A 13,411-nucleotide genomic window follows, 5' to 3' on the forward strand; every position below is an offset into this window, starting at 1 on the left:
CCATGTTCTGTGGCTGAAATGTGTTGTATGGATTGTAGTCTGGTAGTGATGGTGTGCTCTCAGGAGCCTTAAGAGAGATTTCAGTTAATGCACAGATGTTGATTTTGTCCATCCTGAGGAGTGCTGTGAGTGCATGCATGTTGTGATCACAGCCCCTGGTATTGAGTAGCATAATCCTCGTTGAATCAGCTATTGTGCTGTTTATGGAGCTGGTATTCACCTTCAAGACTCTCCAAAATAAGGCATCATGGGGGCACCAATAGCCTTGGCCAGTATTCCAAAGTGTAAGGCTGACACATAGGTTGGTATGGTATCATTCCATGCATGTTCCCCATCTGTGCTTGTTTGTCATCTCTCCTGTAGGTAACCTACTGGTAAGAAATAGAAAGCCTTAAACTTATACAAGTCTTCTAGCTTCCAAGATAGGCTTTTGAAGTGACTAAGTATCAGTGTTCTGTATGTTTTTGCTGTACTCAACTGTTTCCTGACTACATGGTGAGGTCACACTGTATATTGTGATCTGAAGGTCTATTTATACACATATTAATGCTGTGATGGCCTGCACGTTAGAGGTTCACAGATAGCCTACTACCCATCTGCCCAAGGGCAATTAGAAGCATAGCAACAGTGTGTTGGCCTTCCCCGCACCATTAATGAAGTAACCATGCCTCTGTCAAGCATAGCCAATGAAGCAATTCCAGGCAGAGTTGCTGGAAGCTGTTGAAGACTGGGGTTGTGGAGGGTGATAGGGACACTTTGTGATCTAAAGAGGGCATGTTAATGTGGCAATTCAACACCATTCAATTCCCCCAACAGGTCTTGCAGCTATCAAACTGGACAGGCTCCTCTACCCCCTGGCTGTATGCTTCTGGGATATGTGATCCCAGGGGTGTATAGTCTGTAACCCATTCACACAACAAGGCTTCCCTTGAAGTGTGTCAGTGAGGGGCTATGCCTAATGTAGTTAGGAATGTAATGTTTTGTCTCACAGTACATTTGTTATATGTTGTTATTTCAAGAGTATGTGAAGCTCAGTGAGTTTGGGGGCTCCGGCCCTTTGCTTAGCCTAGCTTACACATAAAAACCATCCAAATAGGAAACAGGCGGAAGCAACATTAATGTCAACAGTGTAATGGTTACAGCATCCACATAGTATCTGTGCATTCGAGGTTACAATCCCGATAAAGGCAGGGATGTTTATCATGTGCAAAAGTATACCTTAGCCACAGCTTGCATATATAGGTAGTAATCATCTGTATAATAAACATTTGAATCACCCATTTAAACCCATGTGTGCAGGAGAGTACAGTCAACAGAGAATGTAATGTTATGTCAGCATATAGTGAGATGTTACGTCACTGACATGTATATATCAGGAGGAATTAGCAGATGTGGTCGTGTTTGCGCGCACAGGTTATACATTACAAAGTTTGTTTAACTGTGTTTAACTGCTGCTATAATGTCACACAAACACTTTTAAACATGCTTACAACTGCTTAAATGAGCCTTATTCTGCAGTAAAAAAACATTCATAACGCATCGCAAGTGTCGAACCCTGGACCATGCACACTATAGTCATGGGACGTCCCACTAAGCCATCCGAGGTGTACACATGTTACATGGTCTTGAGACTACATCTTATACCATATGCAGTTCACTATAATGATCACAAATGGGACAGTGACTTTGTGTACATATGTACAGTACATTGTAATGTACTGTAGTTTGTGAACCGACACATTCCAGTCTACAGATGTATTACTGTTTCAAAGTAATACGAAATATATATATATATATATATATATATATATATATATATATATATATATATATATATATATATATATATATATATATATATATATATATATATATATATATATATATATATATATAACTATATATATATATATATATATATATATATATTATACAGTTACATCAATAGCCATATATATATATATATATATATATATATATATATATATATAAACATCTATGAACACACTTCGTGACACAGAAGCACTCCAAAGGAATTGGAGTGTACACAAAACACATGCAGCTCTGATATTATAACAATTAATATTAACCTAATTCACCATAGAAGGGGTGGTTGTTGTGTATGTGAAGATTGGGGTGGGGGAGGAATGATGGGTAATGCAATCATGCATCAAGGAGGGCCTGGGTCGGATGTCCAATAAGTGAAATGGAGGGGCATACATGGAGTATGGGGACAATATAAAAAGGACACAAAGCAAGAACCTTATTCATAATACACCCTGTCATGTCACACTGCAACACCTACTTTCACAAACATATGAACATTAACATGTATCAGACATATGTACACCAACTGACTGTCACATTTGTTTTCAGTAGTGAGGAATGTCTGTAGTACAATGTATATTCTAAACACCATAACATTCATACATATCTCAGATGCCTTAGTGGTAAAGTCAGTGACTGTGGTGTTCATGGTCCCGGGTTCAAGAGCTGTTAGGTTGTTTTGAGGGCCAGAATAAGGGCTTTTGGATGCAGGTGGATTAAAGCACTCTTAAGCAGTTGCAAGCTGGTTACTACGTGTTTGCGTGATGGTAACCGGTGCTGAAACATGGTAAATGGAGAAGCACTTCACACATTTGACCTTTGCTTAACATCGTGCAGACCATGGGCAAACCTGCTTACAACCACATAAATGTGTGTTATTCACACTTTCCCTACCAGTGCCTACTCTGAGAGGTAAAATAATAACACCTTCCAGGAGTAGAACCCGCAACCATGTACTCCATCCTCAGAGTAACCTAACACTAAGCTACCTGGGATGTACCTATCCCAGTTGTGTATGCAGGCAGATTAAAACACAAAAGAGAGAAATGTGTTGAAATAGAACAACCCACCATGTACCCAATTAAAGGTCTATGCTCATATACAGATATGTAGATATATAGACATATATATATATATATATATATATATATATATATATATATAGCGAGAAAGAGAGAGAGATACATAGGACATGTCGATATATACAGGTCTACATATATATGTAAATATATAGATAGGTTAAAACATCTACACATCTATGGAGGTACAGATAAATGTATGCAATAATGTATATATCTACATATATATATATATATATATATATATATATATATATATATATATACATACACACACACACACACACACACACACACACACACACACACACACACACACACATACATGTCTGTAGACAGCATCCGAAGTGGTCATATCTGAGTATAACATGGACCATAGCAATCACACATTCCACCCCCCCAAAAAAACAATATGAACATCACATATGAAGAGTATATGCCAATACAGTATTACAAATATGTTTTATGGACACAGTCGCCAACACAACTGCAATGACTGCAAATATCCATGACAGAATTACACAGACATCTTTCATTTTGCAAATCTTTATTACATTCTGATGTATTGCCAAAAGGATTCAAGGACTAAATGTACCTGCATGCTATACAGGAAGCATTTAATAGTGCCTTAATGAATCAGCCTGCAATTACCATAGTATTAGTCCACTAAGGGATAGGTGTTCACATAGGGAAAGAACACCCACACACATATAGATGTTGTATAAAAGGGGTTCCTACACACCTGCATGTGCTATGTACACCCACCAACATCTACCCCACAACCAAAATAATTACATCAATACATGCTGTCATACCATAACCAATTATGCAACTACTGTACAACACCTGCTGAAACCTTAACATACCTGGACACAGACTCACTCACATGATCCTATGTGAAATAGTTGCCATTATACAATTGAACAGCTGCTGATGTAACAGGATTTGCATGAAATAATCCCGTTTCAGAGGGATGAAAGGTTCACACACCAGGAAGTTTTACCGAGTACTAATTTTTACCACAGTATGATACACAGTAACACCAAACTAAATATGTCTGGTAAGCACACTGTAAACCCCCTAACATTATATGCATAGCTATGCAGCCTTGAGCTGGTCAAACAACCTGGCCAGACTGAAACATATGCAGAAGTATTAGGTACAGACAAACCCTGCACAAGTAGCAATGTTCAGAAATATAACAGCAGTACTCACATTTAGACCAACTCCTCTAGGCATTACACACAATATATTACTGTTCATCTCCATACAGCTGTTGCAATAGATGTCAAAGAAAACTTCCACACTGTCTTCCTCACAAGTAAGGCAAAGGGACAACGCCCAAGTGGATACTCAGTTATACTCCACTGTAGCCATGGTATTGCTAAGGCAGTAGCAACACAGCTGATGTGCATGTAATTAGCTACTTAGAAACACCAATTGGTCATCGGGATAGCACATGTTACTGATCTGTAACTATAAAAGGTTGCCTTGTCACACATTAAAACCATTTGTATCTACCTATAGGACAGTACAAAACACTGTAAGACAAACCAGAAATGAGTATTACACTAGTTAATAATACCTCCGATTACTAAGACGGTATGTATAACATGTAGTATTTCTGTGTATGTAGTACCTGTACTGTAAGAATCACAGTGTAATCAATGCATATAGTGGAAATAGCTATCTTGTAGCGATGTATTGTTGAGCAGTAATAGTGCTTGTAGAATTCTATGTATGTACTGCTGTAGGTCACACGGCACACTCCACATACACCACAAGGGATGATATGGGCTTGGAACCCACCAATTCACCTCCAACCACTGTCAGTGTCAGGATCAGTCCAACAAGTATGTGCTATAACAGGGGCTAGTATATGTCGATATATTGTGACAGTCGACATATGTATGGGTATATAAGTAAGATGAACACGTTAAAGGTGGGCTTACCATGCAAATATGGTGTGCTTTGTGGGATATTGTGCCAATAACTGTGTAATGTACAGTATTCTAGGCAGATCTGTATTCTATTCTACATAGTAGTTCTGTTATGTTATTACAACAGTAGCTATGTCTATTGGCAATTACAATACTCAATGACAGGATACATAGCATTAGTATTCATTTGACAGGTTAGCAGCATGACAGCAAAGATAATTGGAAGAGCCAGGTAACTATCCATGCACATAACACATGTAATATCCACCTCTCTACTATCATTTGCTAGTAATAACAACTGTGCATGTGTACATGTTATGCAAATGTGTAGTGACCCTTGTTACAGGGCTGGGCCAAATGGCTATGTACACACCTACATAGAGTGGATATTGAGAGTACAGACACACTGGTTGAACTACCAGGTATGTGCAGCTCAACCTCTCATTGCCAACCTAACAGCCACCTGCACATACTGTATGTAAGGTAGTGCACAGCACTGATAATGAAACAGGTTGCATATCATCTTTAACTCCAGTGTAACATCTGCAGTAGGAGTGCAAGATGTAGGAAAAAGCTGCCCATGTGTAATAGCCAATCATAGGTGATGGCTCACACTATTTGATTATATCCGGATCATGTTGATAGTGGCATCAGAATCTATTGGTACATGACTCTGTTTGGAGAGTGGGTGTCTGTGCCCAACAGAGCTCATAGTCCTGGTGGATATGTGAGTATATACTCAGAGAAGGAAACAGACCTGTAGACACTTGCGTCATCTGTAATCAACTAACAGAATGTGATGTGCTCCTCTGAGGAGGATTGCTGCTAAAGGTAGCTACAATGTTTCCGTAATAGCCAGTGTTGTCACGTCCATAACACAAATATATACATGTGAGCATCGCTGTCTAAAACATCTTCATAGGCAATAAGTAAACTAAATACAGTACTTGGTACTTGTAGTACTGAATGCTCATACAGGCATGTCCACTAGTCAGCCACTGGTGTTTACTAATGTCAGCTTTGTGTATGTGGCCATCCTGGGGAATGTATGGCCACAATCTGACAGCTATGTATTGCATTGTCATCCCCTATGTTACAAACCCTGTACCCATTAACTACCACCTAGGCAGCAGTCAACATAATGGCAACTGTGTGTTTGGGATGCAGCTGGACAGTACTTCCCTTTGATAGTTACGTCACCACAAAAGACAGGTAGTTGTATGTGGCACCCCTAATCATGACAGGGTGCCATCCAGGAATATAGAGATAACTGCTCAGCCATACTCAACACACATGTGAGACCCATAATAGATCACATATTTCCTTTAAGGGTTATTGCCCATGTGTAGATGTCCTACACTGCCCTTCACAATCCCTAGCTGCACTATGTAGCATGCAGCCTACCCTGAATAAAGCCATGTCCAACCCAGAGGTGTTGGACATACTACACTTAACACATCCTGATCCCAAATAAACACATATGTCATGGACATCCACCTATCAAGTACAAGGATCACAACATGCCTGACCGATCCCTGTCCCATGCACTTAACATAGTCTTGCCATACTATGTATCCCTGTCCAGCAAAGCTGCTTTGCCCCTTCCTGTGACATGGTGTGATGACTGCATGCCAAATATATCAGTAACCATGTGTATCAGTTCTGTGGCACTGCTTGAACTGGCCACTGAAACTTACCTGTCTGTTGCCTACAGCTAGATAACCTGTCTGCCTAGGCTCATAAATGGCCCAGGGCATATAGCCTACTAGATCACTATGTTCAAACATGCTATAGTTGATATCCAACCCTGCAAATAACATCAGGCTAGCTATTGTCCCATGTGTTACACATGTGCAACACAGGCAATACATGGCAGGATGCTACACAGCTGTACAGTGCCATGTAGATGTATATGGCAAAACACATACATGCTTGCAAGTCTGCAGGGTCACAGGTCATGTCCCTAATGGCTATGTATGACTATATATGTGGCATATACACAGCATTAAGGTCAATTGCATTAATGTGAACACATCCAGGCATGTGCTGATAGGTAAAGACACCACTACAGGCAAACAGACATGCCCACGTTAAGACAACATCCACATGGTGTATGAGCAATGTAATCTGGCGATAACATCACATCACCAGTAGGTGTCAAATGTGTGTGACTTATACATGTCAATGGTGTTAGTGTCACGTAGAGTCACAAAGACGTATTTGTAATCTTAATAAATGTGATACACATGTATGTTCAGCTGTACTGGTGTACTTCTCTGTGAGTTACTGTGACCTGTCTCCATCATTATGACTTCCAGGTATGCCACGTAGCAGACTGCCGCCTTACAGCCGCTTGGAGGATGAGGACCTCATCCCATACTTCCTCGGCACATACACAACGCTCTTCAGCCATGTGCCACAGGATGCACAGCAGCGGGATGCCCTGCGGGAGGAACTCTGCAGGAGGGTAAATGATGTTGGTGGTCACAATCGCACCTATCAGCAGGTGCACCGACACTGCACTGACCTGATAAGATGGGTGAAACAGCATGCTAATGCAATCACCAGGGAACAAGGTGCAACAGGTGGGGGGGGCACTCACCCACCCCCCACTCACACATACTGAGGAGCTACTGGCCAACCTTGGGACACCTGCTGACCTCCATCCACAAGCTTTAGCTGGTATTGTGGAGGTGGGTGTCAACCACTGAGCCTGGAGTTGCCTGATAAGTCACTACTGCACATAAAACACAACTATATATCACATAGTTACATGTGTTACTGTACAATATGTAATGTAACATCGTATGCAAGGCATGTATGCACACATGCCACATACTATAATCTGCTACTCTATGTATGTACAGATGTGCATACTCCATAGTATAGTGTATTGTACTGGCTTATGTGCTAACATGGACATTGCACCCTGTAGCTATCACACAGGTGTGGATAATGATCTTACTGCTGTGACACTCCTGTTTTGGTACCTCTGGCATTTTGCAGTGACAGTAGCCTGTGTCAGGTGAGATTGTTATTATTTACCAGGCTTGATAATGCATGGAACATATTAATTGCATGCTATCTGCCATAACACACATACACATAATATATGGTGGTCCTGTTAATGGACACTGGTCAGACCTGCAATGCATCACACTGTTTACCTATGTGAAACAATTGAAGACTATATGTAACACCTACACTAAACCTTCCAAACTGTCATTGCCAGATGTGTGGACAACAGTGAATACAATGGTGGAGGTGTGTTCCACTGTAAGGACAGGTACTGCATATCAGCATTACACATGTTGGGAATATGAACAGTACTGTACAGAGAGCATATGTGTGCACACACACAAAGTGTTGGAGCTGGAGTATGCCCAGCCCACAGGATACACCCTTGTGGAGTATACCCTTGCTAAGAATGTCACACAATGTCATGTGCTAACAGACATGTCCATGACATGTAATTGGCTGACTGCAACACTGCTCAACTATCCTGCAAAACATGCTTCACATCCCACACATACCACCCTTTGTCTGCATAACCCTGTCCTTAGTGGAACATATGACATCTATGGGTGTATATCATATGGGATAACATTGACATGTGAAATAAGATGGCCATCACAACCATTGGACTGAACATGTGTACACATGGCCATGGAGGGTGGCCAGAGACATGAAGCAACACACACAGTAGAAGTGATGTACATGTGTGTACACCCTGCTGTACATTGGCTTGACACAATACAACTATGGCCTTTGTGTAATGGTGATATTGCAGATATGAAACACTACACACCATACAGGCTTGTGCACAGCTTGTGTAGGCATAGCATGAAACCACCACATAACATGTCTTGAACATCTGGAGTGTGTCAAGACATGGAAGCATTCACCTTTACAGTATCCAAATACATACATGTGTTGCACAACATACACATACATCCACATCAAGTCACAGATATTGTATATTCACCTTGATGGTGTCAGACATCACTGTCATGCCTGCTCCTCATGTGTGTGAGGTACACAGATGGCATGTGGGACATAGAGTACTTGTATGTTAGCCATGTGTGGGCATAGTTGCCAGGTATCAGTAATATGGTTGCAGATGTGCAGGGGTCTCATCCGTATACCCTCCTGTGACCTGTGTCACACATTCCACATTAGGGTTTATTGTGTATACACCTCGGTGACGTGGGTCATATTCTGCATTAGATATGTATTGTATGTGAACATAGTCATGGCTATGAACTGGGTCAGTAGCTCACACTGTATAGCAATTGTGTAGCCACATGATGCCCAGCAATGGCTATGCACTCCAGCTCAGTGTGCAGTATGTCCCTGCATATTTGTAGGGTGGACAGACAACATTTCATCAGCTGAAGGACCGTGTTAGTATAACATGTCCCTGCATTGGGACACCATTACCATACTGTGGATTGGAAAGGACACCACTGTGTTACACATGTATACATGTCATTCAACACATCAGCAGAAGACATGTCATACTACATGTGATTGGCAAGGTCATACACCACACAGCAGGTCGGTATACTTTAAACCTGTGCTGGTCTGTGGCACCATTGCAAGGTAGGCACAGCCATGTCAAACATGTGTGTACAGCCACATGCACAATGTCTACACTCAGCTCAGGGGTAGGCGGAATAATGTTGAACAGACATGCACTGCTTTGGGGGAGATATGCAAGCTAGGGCTCAGACAAACATTGCATGCAGTCGACATACTCTAACTGCTCATGTCCTCACACATAGGGGTGGTGGCCAACACAAAGCATCAGTGGTAGATGTACAAAGGTCAGCGATGGTCTGTTAATATGTGGTGTATGTTGCACACACCATGGCAGTGCAGTGCAATGCTGCAAAGTGCATGCATTGTGTTGCAGGTATGGGGCATAGGCTACTAACACAAATGGTGCAATACAGGTATGTATGCTAACCACCACTATAATTATGTAAGGTGCATGCCGTCTGCTATACCACATGCATGCTGTTGTGTGCAACTCAGGGATCTGTGATAATTACCACTATAATTTCCTAAGCTGAAACTATAATTGTCTAAGCTGAATGCCATCTGCCATATGACCTGCATGTAGTGTGTGTGTCTGTGTGTGTCTGTATCTGTGTGTCTGTGTGTGTCTGTATCTGTGTGTCTGTCTGTGTGTGTCTGTGTCTGTCTGTGTATGTCTGTGTGTCTGTCTGTGTGTGTCTGTGTCTGTTGTCTGTGTGAGTCTGTGTGTACCTGTGTGTGTCTGTCTGTGTGTGTGTCTGTTGTCTGTGTGACTCTGTGTGTGTCTGTGTGAGTCTGTGGGTGTCTGTGGGTGTCTGTGTGTGTCTGTGTGTGTCTGTCTTTCTCTCTGTGTGTCTGTCTGTCTGTCTGTCTGTGTGTGTCTCTGTCTGTCTGTCTCTGTGTGTCTCTGTCTGTCTGTGTCTGGTATACCTTGCAATGTACAGTTCTTGCCTTCCCCTCACAGGTGTTGATGTAGGTGCGTTGCCCTCCTGCGGTCCACCTGATGTTAGTGTCCCCACAGACTCTAGCAGTAATGATGATGGTATGATTGAGGCACAGGCAGGGTTGTCAGGGGCTGAATCTGTGCCATTGGTTGCCATTCCACCTGTCTCCCCCTCATCCTTGCACACAGTTCCCCTGCCTGCACATACCCCATCACCACCGGCCATAGAGGAAGGAGAGTTGGTGGGTGGTAGCATGGAACAGGGAAGTGTGGTGACTATGGAAGGTGTGCCTGCACACCATGATCCCAGTCAACAGACTGGTGATGTCCCACACAGGCATGTGCCCAGTGCTGCTTGTGGGAGGACCACTGGCCAACATGCCCCTGCGAGACCAAGCACATCAGTTGGAGTCACCAGATGCATGTTTTAGGCTGTAATGGAGGCACAGGCATGTGCTGAAAGGCACAACAGAGACAGTCTGAGGCTTCACAGGGCTGCTGTCCATTCATTAACTGACAACATCCAGGCACTTGCAAATGCTCACCATCATCTTGCAGATGTTTTGGATAGAGGATTGGGTGACATGGTGGGAGCCCTTGACCGTGGCATGACAATCCGCGAGCATGGAATGTCTGTGCTGGAACATCTGATGGGAGTGAGGTGTCGGGCACATGGACGTAGGGCAGCTACATCACCTGTTGAAGGGCTACGGGAACATGCTACTGCACATGCCCACTCCCATAGTGGCGATAGCAGCAGCAATGCTGCTGGTGCTGTGCAGTCCACACCAGGACACAGCAGGCCACGTGCACGTGGTCTTAGATGGTCCCAACAGGGACACAATTCCAGTGGACATGTGTCATCAGATGGTACCCAATCTGGATCTCTGCCTGCTAGTGCCCATGCAACCCCTAGCAGGCGCAGGTCATGTGGCCATGGACAGATACTGTGAACTGTGAAACCTGCTTTATACTGTCTGCAGCTGTCAATATTACCCCTGTGTAGGCCAGCCACATGCCAGACCTGTGTGCATGCATACACACACACTGGAAACAAATGTAGGGCACCTCAATACACACACGCATAACATCCACACATGTCCAATGATATCACAGGCCCTAAACCACATGCATGATGTCATCCAAAGCCTCTGGCAAACATTATCACCCTGTGCATATGATGATGTCTGTACCGCATCCCTTTCATCCACACCATCGGTGCAGGGACATGTTCATATGGTCTGATGCACAGGGAGAACATACTAGGTAGACAATTGTAGATTAATATTGTTGAGTAGTGTTGACAGGCAACAGACATACCATGTATTGCAGTTTTAGAAAGCATTTTGTACGTTTGACAGTATGTATCATGTGTAACAACACTAACAGCATGTTGATCTTGACGTTCTGCCTTCCTCTGTCAGGTGTAGTTGCATGTGTCGGGGGATGGTGTTTGCGGATGTCACATATGTACATGTTGACTACCCACAGGTCAGTACAACAATACCTGCATGCACTTTGTAGCTTCCACATCACAGTTATATTCTCCTATGTTTCAGTTATGTTTACTCTTCTAATGATCCAAGAGCATGGTAGCTGTGTAGTAAGCTACTGTGTTCAGAGCCATCACATCCATAGTGGGTGACATCACAGGTATAGTTACCTGGAGCATGGAGTGGTATGCTGGATGACAAGGGTAAAGGCCAGTAGAAATAGTGGCTTCTCATTGGGAAGCAGTAATACCCACTGCCATAACAGCATGCAAACACAGACACACCCACACACTCGGGGATTCCAGACACACACACACACACACACACACACACACACACACACACACACACACACACACACACACACACAGTTGCCAGTGTTCAGATGAGAATCCCTGTCTATGTGCATATCATAATTATAGTACTACGCAATTACAAGACGTGCCACAGAGATTACACATGTACAGATAGTTGGAATGGCCTAAGATCGAGGACATCGACAGGGATACTACAGTGCAGTGAGTATATGTGGGGAGGGGGGGTCCATCAGTAGGCTATGTAACAACAGGTCACACCCCAGGGTGTACATGTTAACAGGCGGTTAGTATGCCCGTGTACGATTGATGATATCAACAGGGATGCTAGACTGCTTTGAGTGGATGGGTTGAGGGGGCATTAACATTTCACTATGGTAAAATACAGTCTCACTCCAGGAACTGGACAGCCATACACACCGACAGCCATACACACACACACACACACACACACACACACACACACACACACACACACACACACACACACACACACTGGCATTCACATGGATATACACCTGTGTCACACACATACAGACACTTTGCATGTGTGAGGTTTAACCACCTGCCTATGCCTTTCTTTCTACACTTCACTCTGTACTGGTGTCAACAACAGTGTTCAGGAGAGTGATAACATGTGGGATGTATTCCCAACCATACGTGACATATATGGACACACACCCACATGTGCCAGTACTGTGAATCAAACATCTGCCTATTTCATGTTAGGTACTACAGCAGTACAGTACTATCGCATCTGGTACAATGCTTACTGACTCTTTCCTTTGACAACTGTGCTGATATATGCACAATATATGCACAGGGGAGATATTACTGTTACAAGTGTCATGGGGTTTGCCTTCGGTGTCACCCTTACAGCATTCTACATTGTCTGTCTTCCACTTTAATTAACAAAACCTGACCTTAGCAGGTACACAGGTTATTGTAGGACTGGTTGTAACACACCAGTGAGCTGTCCTCAGTAATCATTCATCTGCAAAGAAGCCCCACCACTTAGTAGTCATGTCCAAACATCTGTCCATACCTCATGTACGGCTTACTGTACTTAGAGCATATCACCATATGCAGTTGGCAATGTTGAGGCTGTATTGCAACAGCATGATGTACTAAGACAACTGTCACCTTCAGACATCAGACACTGCACACACATGGAATCTACACAAACAGCAATACATGTACACATATGCGGTCTACATCAGTACATGCACTAGTAGGTCAAGAGGATACATTACACACATTCCCCACACCATGTGTG

The sequence above is a fragment of the Protopterus annectens genome, chromosome 12.part0 (genome assembly GCF_019279795.1).
Source record: "Protopterus annectens isolate FY-2018-M chromosome 12.part0, PAN1.0, whole genome shotgun sequence".
NCBI classification, from domain to species: domain Eukaryota; kingdom Metazoa; phylum Chordata; order Ceratodontiformes; family Protopteridae; genus Protopterus; species Protopterus annectens.